Source organism: Vulpes lagopus, chromosome 12 (genome assembly GCF_018345385.1).
Source record: "Vulpes lagopus strain Blue_001 chromosome 12, ASM1834538v1, whole genome shotgun sequence".
NCBI lineage: Eukaryota > Metazoa > Chordata > Mammalia > Carnivora > Canidae > Vulpes > Vulpes lagopus.
Window position 1 is genome coordinate 66,742,079 of NC_054835.1, and position 9,051 is coordinate 66,751,129.

At 42.5% G+C, this 9,051-nt stretch overlaps 1 pseudogene; it reads right to left on the reverse strand.

Moving 5' to 3' along the window:
• Positions 1-345: 345 nt before the first annotated feature.
• On the reverse strand, positions 346-3,865 carry LOC121474047 (annotated as a pseudogene).
• Between the last annotated feature and the right edge of the window lie 5,186 nt (positions 3,866-9,051).

Consider the following 9,051-nt stretch of genomic DNA (forward strand, 5'->3'; position numbering starts at 1 on the left):
GAATCACTTTCCTGGCACCACATTATGATGCTTTTTCTAGTGCTGACATTCTTGAATGTTGACAGCTGGCCCCCGACTGCTGGCAGGAGCTGGACTCGTGACAGCTTTCATCCCTGGCTGAGCAGGGCTACCGTGGAGACACTGTCTGGAGCTGTTCGGCTAAGGAGCCAGCCCTCTTCATGTGGGGAAACTGTCCTGCACTAATGACCCCTTACATTAAAGAATCACAGAATCAGAGTCACATGGTAGGAACTCACTAATACATGGTGATGGGTCAATGGCACTTTCGGTTGGTTTGTTTTGGTTCCCAGGTTTTATTCAAGAATTGATGCAAAACATTCCAGGTCAATGAGTTTTAGTCCCATCTTCCTTCTCTTCTTCATCCTCATTTATCTAGAAGTAATGTGATCGGTAACTCTCCGTGCTGTTAGTGGCTATGTGCAACGGAGCCTGTTGATTATTCTTCTTCAAAGATTTTTTGGGGAGATACCTCAAATACCATGTAGAAAAAGTCATGTCAGAAGTTATTATAACTTTGCTCTTTACTCCTTTCAACGTATACAACCCCTCCACCGAGACTTCCAGCTTTTCCGTTTACTTTGATTTCCCCCTTCCCCCCCAAAATTGTTCAAGATTGGTGGCATCCATGATTCCACCTTCTAGAGGGTGAATTTCAGAATGTGCTTCTTTTTTTTTGGGCCCCCACAGGTTTTTTTCATGGGTGCCAATGTGGCAGTGGAGGCAGAAAAGGACTAATGGCATTTCAACTCTACAGATGATGCGTGAGGGTTGTGGACAACACACCCTCTCTGCAGGCTCCTGGTGGCTAGTGGCCTCCCACAGTCATTGAGAATGCAAGAGAAGAAGCACAGTCTGTGGGGTCCAGTAGACCAGTAGACTGAGTCCCATCGCACGTCCACCACTTACTGAGTGACCTGCTAGGCTTCTCTAAGCCCCCACCTTCCTCACCTGTAAAATGGGTCAACAATCCCACTTCTCAAGGATTCTATGAGATAATCTGTGAGATTGCCTGTGTATAGCACCCTCATACGGTAAATGCTCTGAAATGCTTCTTTCCCTCTCTTCTCCTCTGTAGATCTTGGCTTGCTTTTAGCAAAATCTACAGGTGCTGGATTTATTTCAGTTCATCAATATATAGCTCCACTTGTAGGAGCAATTAGGAATGTTGAAAAGAACCCTCAATATATTTGAAAATATCTAAATATACTTTAAAGTAGAAGACATTAAAATATAATAAATAAATAAATAAATAAATAAATAAATAAATAAATAAATAAATAAAATAGAAGACATCCCACATGGTAATTTGGTAAGTACATTAAACTAATCGCAATTCAATCTTTTTGTTCCATCTAAAATGACTTTATATCTGAAAGGATACCAAAAATAAATATTGGGAAAATTCCATTTCACTTCACCCCACCCTTCTAAGGCCCAAATGCTATCTTCACTCTGACGTTTCAAAACACCTATAAATTTCTCTTCTCCAGTGGATGAACTACCACGAGGGTGTAAATGGTTTACCAAATGCTAACTCATGGGGCTGTCTGTACACCATCCAAGTTACTAAGAATAAAGAATATAAAGAATGTGGAGCCTTTCTAGAGCAGTGCTATTTGAATAAATATTCTGGGGAAAGTACTTCGAGAACTGACTGTATTTCTAAAGATTTCTTAGTAATGATAATTTATCCCAGCCTGAGCAAGAATGGAGATTTGTACTTCAAAATAAATGGGTAACGTATCCTAGCAACCTGGAGTTTAAAACTTTTTATTACTCTTCCCCTGCGCTTGGCACGTCTAAGGGGAGAAACCCAAACATCATTAAATTGAGAGTTTACGCATAACGTGTGAGATATAAGAGATCTTAATTTTCTATTGCAGCTGAGAGTATCTTTGTCTGGAGTGTTGGTTGGCATACACAAGATGAAATAGACACTTAAATTATGGCTCGACAAGTTTTGTTTACCCAAGGAAGGTCTTAATTCTTGTTTTTTTTTTTTTGTTGTTGTTGTTCTGTTTTGTGTTGCTGTTTCAATTAGCTTACTTGTAAAGCGAGTATGCTTTTATTTATTTATAATTTTTTAATGCAAGTATGTTGAACTTATGAAATGCAATTCTCCTTTTATTTATCACCCTACTTCAAACAAAGAAAGAAAATGTACAAAGAATGCCTACAATTAGTTGAATCATTTATTTACCGGCACAAAAGTCAATAAGAGAAAGTCATTGATAGGGATCACCTGGGATTCTTTAGTGCCTTACTTTCTACAGGGGTTGATTTTTTTTTTAGTTCCTAAGGAAAGATGTCCTTTCTTTCTGAACCAAAAACTGTCATGAAGATGAAATGAGATAACATATAGTCGATATTGACATAAAGCAAGTTTTCTGTGACTCTTGGTCATGGGGTTTGGGTTCAAGCCCTATGTTGGGTATAGAGATTACTTTAAAATAAAAAAAAAAAAAGAACTGCTGATCATAAGCAATTTCAGGGTTGATTTCTTTGCCTCCCATGTGTTGAATGAATTCCGTACCAATTATAAAGAGAAATTTGGAGCTAGTAAGGAAATAAGAGAGTATTTATTCTAATTTCATCTTTTATTTTTTATTTTTTTTAAGATTTTATTTATTTATTCATGAGAGACCACAGAGAGGGAGAGAGGCAGAGACACAGGCAGAGGGAGAAGCAGGCTCCATGCAGGGAGCCCGACATGGGACTCGATCCCGGGTCTCCAAGGTCACAGCCTGGGCTGAAGGCGGCGCTAAACTGCTGAGCCACCCAGGCTGCCCTAATTTCATCTTTTATAGCTGAAACCGAATGCCAGAGAGGTGAAGTGACTCATTAGGGACACCCAGTCAGTTGCTGTGCATGGGGTGGCTGTCCCTGGACCCACCCTGTCCCACACCAGAGCTGGCTTCAAGCATGAGGTCCTCCTCAGTTTTATGCAGTAGAATCATTTTCTTTGGGATCAGATTTTCCTCCTCTTGCTGCTTATACATAGGTGGCTCCATCCTGAATATGTCACCCTGATCCTGTACTTTGTATAAAAATAGCTTCCCCGTTCTAATGGCTGGCTATTTCTCACTTTTATTACCTCATATAATTACCCCTTGCCCAGCCTTCTGTGTGGTTCATGTGATTCATGGCTGTTATTAGCAGCAAGCCTGAATGCACTTTGGAAAGAATATTATGAGCAAGGTCATTGATCAGGTGCTGTACAATCTCATTTGATTATTTTTAATGTCTCAGGAGCAAGAGAGATTTAGGTAGATATCTTTTGAAAGGATTGTTTCTTTTTTATAGCTTTGAGGCAAGTTGGCTTTTGGGGAGTATAAAGTTGTCCCATTTTTCAAACATAGGAACTGAATTTTTATTTTTTTTATTTTTTTAAAATTTTTTTAAATTTTTTATTTTTTTTAGGAACAGAATTTTTAAAGGACCACCCACCTATTTAAGGATTGTACTATACGAGTTCGGGATGAAAACCCATCATGTATGATGTAGAGTGATGTTTTTGAAGTTTAATCCCCAAACTGAATGAGTATTTCAAGACCAGGTGTAACTGATGTGGCTCTCCTTTTCCATTATCGGAATTGAACGATCTGCTTGGAACTCAAATTCTTATTATCGGCAGCCAATCCCTTGCAGGCTGCCCCTGAGTGATTTCTGAGCCATTCCCGGGTTGTACTTCAAGTGTCCTCTCACCTGGTCTTCTTGCTGTGACCTTGTGCATGGCTGACCCTCGCCGGGGTCTTTTCTGTTGGCTGAGGTGGTCTCCTACTGCTAACCGATGGTCGTTAGCAGTGACGGGGACACTGCTTACACCTGTCTCTTCACTCCCCATGCCTCTGTTTTAAGGATAGTCTCCTGAAGCGATGATAATAATGAAAGGGATGTACAACGCAGCAGAGAAAGACCAGAAAGACTCAGTTTCTCTAATAATACTCTGGCCTCCCGCCTACTCCTGGGTATCCCTTCCCTCGGCTGGAACCACCCACTACTGAAGGTCGTAAGTGCTTGTGCCAACCGTCTCCCATCCCTAGAGATAAAAAGGAGTTTCTTCCTCACCTCTGTCTTTGGCCTACTCGCTCAATTATTCTATTGCATGAATAAGAATTGAAAATGTTCATTTCTTACTGGGGAAACTGTACGGGAGAAGATGGTCTGGTCCTATGGCCTCAATAACGTAATCCTATCATGGCCCGAAGTTAGTACATTTCCCAAATCTGGGTTATTCAATCTTAAAAACTTACGTATGATCGAGCAAAAACTCAATCCAGGTTGAGTTGTTCCAAGCTCAATCCGGATACTCCCATCTCTTTTCATCAAGCGTTCACAAGTGGGTAGGGTTAGAGGTCTAGTCTTGCCTGAAGTTGTGACTTTGTGATGCAAACAAGCATTTCTCAATGTAGCACTTTCCAGAGTATAGATATAAAGGTGCCTTCACTGTGAGAGCTGCCCTCTGGGGATTCCTCCCCTGCCTGGCTGATATTTGATTGTCCTCTCCTCCCCATCCCTCCTTGCACACTCCTCTCGAAAGCTGAAGGCCTAGATGGACAAGTGAGCCCAGTGGGCAGGTCCCTGGGGGTCAGCCTCTTGGAACGCAGAGCATGGCACAAAAGGGCAATGGAGGGAGTTGATGGGGCAGATGGAGGATCATCAGCACCGTGTCTGAGGTGAGAGTGTTTAGGGAGATTCTGATCCCCGTTGGGAACTCTACAGATTATCACACAACCAAGAGCTCGGGTTTTCCTTGAAGGAAGGATTTCACAACTGTAACCTGGTTGTGTCTCTCTGTGTGTGTGTATGTGTATGTCTCTGTATGTATCGTGCCTCCCTGTGTCTCTCTCTATATGGCTGTGTGTATGTGTGTGTGTGTGTGCGTGTGTGTGTGTGTGTGTGTGTGTTTCCTTGAAAGCAGGGGCTTGGGCTGGGCCAGATAAGAGAGTAACTTCTGAGACAGAGGGGCCCAGAACTCACATACTGTCATGGTCCCGAGTCCATGAGGCATGGATACCCAAAGCTGGCCTGCCCCTGCAGCTTGGGGCTGGGAGGAGGATCTTAGGGGCCTGAATGACTGTGATTTTGGTTATGCAAGGCCAGATTTGGTGTGGCACAGCAGGGTCATCCTGCTTAGGAGAACCATCAGGTCAGGACTGCCCCTAATATTTGAGGGGCTCATGCAATAGTGTAAATGAAAACCTGCACACTGTATCTCTAAATATTCAGAAAGTAGGGGCGCCTGGGGGGCTCAGTCAGTTGAGTGTCTACCTTCGGCTCAGGTCATGATCTCAGCGATCTGGGATCGAGCCCCAAATCAGTGGGGAGCCTGGTTCTCCCTCTCCCTCTGCTGCTCCCCTTGCTTGTGCGTGTGTGCTCTCTGTCTCTCTCTCCCTCTGTGTCAAATAAATAAATAAAATCTTTAAAATAATAAATAAATAGATAAATAAATATTCAGAAAGTGTAAATCAAGCTACACAACAGCCTCACCTGCGTGCCCAGAGTGGTCACAGCCCTCCCCAGGGATGATCCTCGCAACCTGGGAGCCACACGGTCCCCCTGGGTCCCCCTGCAGGCAAGTGGTTAGCCCAGCTCCCCTGGGGTGGGCAGGACAGACAGGCCCCGGCAGAGGAGGGTCTGGGCCCAGACTTGCAAGTGAATTGACCTGCCTGGACCAGGCACAGGTACTGACCTGGATCGTGGTTCCTGGGGGGAGTTCTCAGCTCCCAGGGCCTCTACCATCAAAGCAGAAGGATTTCATTGTCAAATTGCTTTGGGAAATGCTACCTACCAATCTCTGTGCTCAGTCCTTTGGAGAGTCACAATTTCTATTATAGCATCAAGGTTGTGGCAGATCATATGATAAGAAAATGTGCTCGACATTGTTTAACTCAGCATTTCCCAGATGGAGCACTCTTTTGGGGAAAGCTTCCTTTTTTTTTTTTTTTTCTTTCTTAAGCCTTAGTAATATCCCAGGGCATCAGGGTTCTCACCTAAGGAACTACTTTTTTTGGAAGGTTTTTTTGTTTTCTTTTGCAACCCTTTTAGCGTGTATATTTATTTCTATTCCGTGTTTTTGAAAACTGTGTATTATTGCTTTGCGTAACGTATTTTTCATTGATGTGGTGTTGTATTATTCTGTTCCCTGAATTTTTCACTAACACCCTGGTTTTAAGATCAATCCATGCAGCTATAAGGATGTCCAACTCTGTTTCTCCTTGCTGCAAAGTAATCTGTGGCATGCCCACGTTTCACCTTTCATTCTCCCAGTGGTGTGCGCTCAGGACTCCTGCTCCCTGCCACCACCACGCTGCAGGGACCCATCCTGCCTTTTCATGGACCTGGGTGGGAATGTCCTCAGGATATATGCTCAGCAGTGAACTCCTGAGTCAGAGGGCACACATGTCCGTAATGTGGCCAAAAGGCTCTCCAGAAGAAATGCTGTTTGTGTATTTTTCATTGTGGAGGCTAGTCATGTCAGGGTTTGCTACCAGTTATGTTATAGAAGAAATCAGGTAGTTCTATTTTATTTTATTTTTTTAAGATTCTATTTATTTATTCATGAGAGACACACAGAGAGAGGCAGAGACACAGGCAGAGGGAGAAGCAGGCTCCACACAGGGAGCCCCATGCGGGACTCGATCCTGGGACTCCAGGACCATGCCCTGAGCCTAAGGCAGATGCTCAACCCCTGAGCCACCTAGGCGTCCCGGGTAGTTCTGTTTTTTTTTTTTTTTTTTTTTTTAGTTCTGTTTTATTTTTATTTTTTTAAGATTTTATTTTTTTATTCATGAGAGACAGAGAGAGAGAGAGAGGCAGAGACACAGGCAAGAGGGAGAAGCAGACTCCATGCAGGGAGCCCGACGTGGGACTCGATCTTGGGGGTCTCCAGGATCACACTCTGGTGTGAAGGTGGCCCCAAACCGCTGAGCCACTCGGGCTGCCCTTTAGTTCTGTTTTATATGCTGGAGCGACTTACATTGCTCTGAAATGACTCATTCTTTGCAAGTGTGAGAACCCGGTCAGTTTGACCGCTTGGAGTTAAAGTCCATTTAGATAGCCAATTCTCTGAAAATGTTTCCAGTTTCTTCCTTGGGTATTGGGTCTAATAAATTCCAATGGGTTTTTGTCCAATGTTGGCACCTAAGCAGGAATAACTAGGTCTATGTGACACCGGGATGTGTAGTTCTATTATTTGTTACTTTAGAACTTGTCGTAATACCTGACAAAGATGCTCTGTGCACAATAATTGGCTCCAAATACACAGACTAGGATTTCATGCTCTATGTGTTGCATAAGATTGCTGTGGTCAGTGAATGGGGTTGCTGTTTTTATTCTCAAATTTTTGCTTTTATTTTGTTTTATTTTATTTTATTTAAAATTTATGCTTTTAAATTGATGGCGATGTCATTCACCTTTTGGCATTAGCTTTTGCATATAATACATATAATTACAATATATATTACATATTATACATACAATTACTATATACTGTGTCTCAAGGATTTTTTTCCTCCTGAGAAAGCCAAGGCTGGCCAATTACTGCTTATAAATCACGTGATACTTTTGGAGTCTGAATCATTCTGACTACCCAGAAAACATTTTTTCTTCCTTAATAATAGTCATTCCAAAATTGTGCTTGTATCACAAAACTGTCCTTTCCTAATTCCTATTCCAGGAATGACTATGTGCCCCATTCCTGACTAATCACTGCAGTTAAGATTAGAATGTTTCCAAAAGGGAAGCTGTCAGTAAAAATGAGTTACATGTTTTTCATTTCTCAAGTTCACTTGGCAAGTTATGTTATACAGATATACCCCATTTTAAATATTTATTTATTTATTTATTTATTTATTTATTTATTTATTTATTTAGTAGGCTCTATGCCCGACACAGAGCCTGACAAGGGGCCCAAGCCCACAACCCTGAGATCAAGACCTGAGCCAAGATTAAGAGTCGGATGCTCAGACCAAGGCACCCAGGTGCCCCCAGATATACTCCATTTAAAATAAACTTACTGTAGCTGCATTAAAATTTCTAGAATTAAGCAGGAGGAGGCTCATGTATCTTTCTAAAGAGACTCTCTAAAGAGTCTTCTATTGGATCTCTCCATAAATGATTTCTCCAGCCTCTCCAGGAAAGACACCACTAATTTTGCTAGTCATTGAAAGAATAACATTTCCTTTTCAGATAGGACCATTATCACATATTTTGCTGGCATGTAGCTATCACCAAAAAGACAAAGTATGACAATCGGATACTAGGATCCACAGTGACTTGGAGGCCCAAGTGTCTTCCTTTCTCTGACATTTTCCAGTGGTGAACAAAATCCTAGCTATTGAAAGGTTTCCAGAAGAAAATCCAAATATGAAAACAACTTTGTGGACTTCATGTCATTAATTCCAGGGAAGAAAGCACAAAGGGTATTTTCTAATCTTAATTTGTTGTACTTGAGTATTTTATGGTTTCTTCTGGTTATCAGCGGGAGGTTGGTGCTTTAATCTATTAATTGATTCAACAAGCTTTAATTGACGTTTATTAACTCCATGCCAGGGATACAATGGTGAAGAAGTTCAACCCAAAACCCGGTTCCTGCCCTCTTCAAGCTTGCATTCCAATGGAGGAATTAGACCATAAACAAAGTAACAGGGGCTGTTTTCATTCCCTGGGGTTGCTGTGAGGAGCATGGAATGTGATGGGGCAGGGAGGAGAGAAGGGTAGTGGCCCTGAGAGCAATAGCAGTGGAGATGGAGAGAAATGGGCAGATTTGGGATATAATGTGAAGTAGAGCTACAGATCTCCAACAAACGATGTCAGGCTACCTAGATTAGACCCCGGAAACAGACTCTCAGATGGAGATTTGGGAGGAGCAGGAGTTTCCTATGGAGTGCTCTCAAAAGTGGGAAGAAGTGAGGAGCAGAGGGTGGGGCAGACAGAGACGGGGACCCACACGTACGGCCATGGCCTCAGACAATCGCAGAGGGAGACCTAAAGCTGAGATGGCCCCAGCTGAAGCAAGAAGAGGTAGGT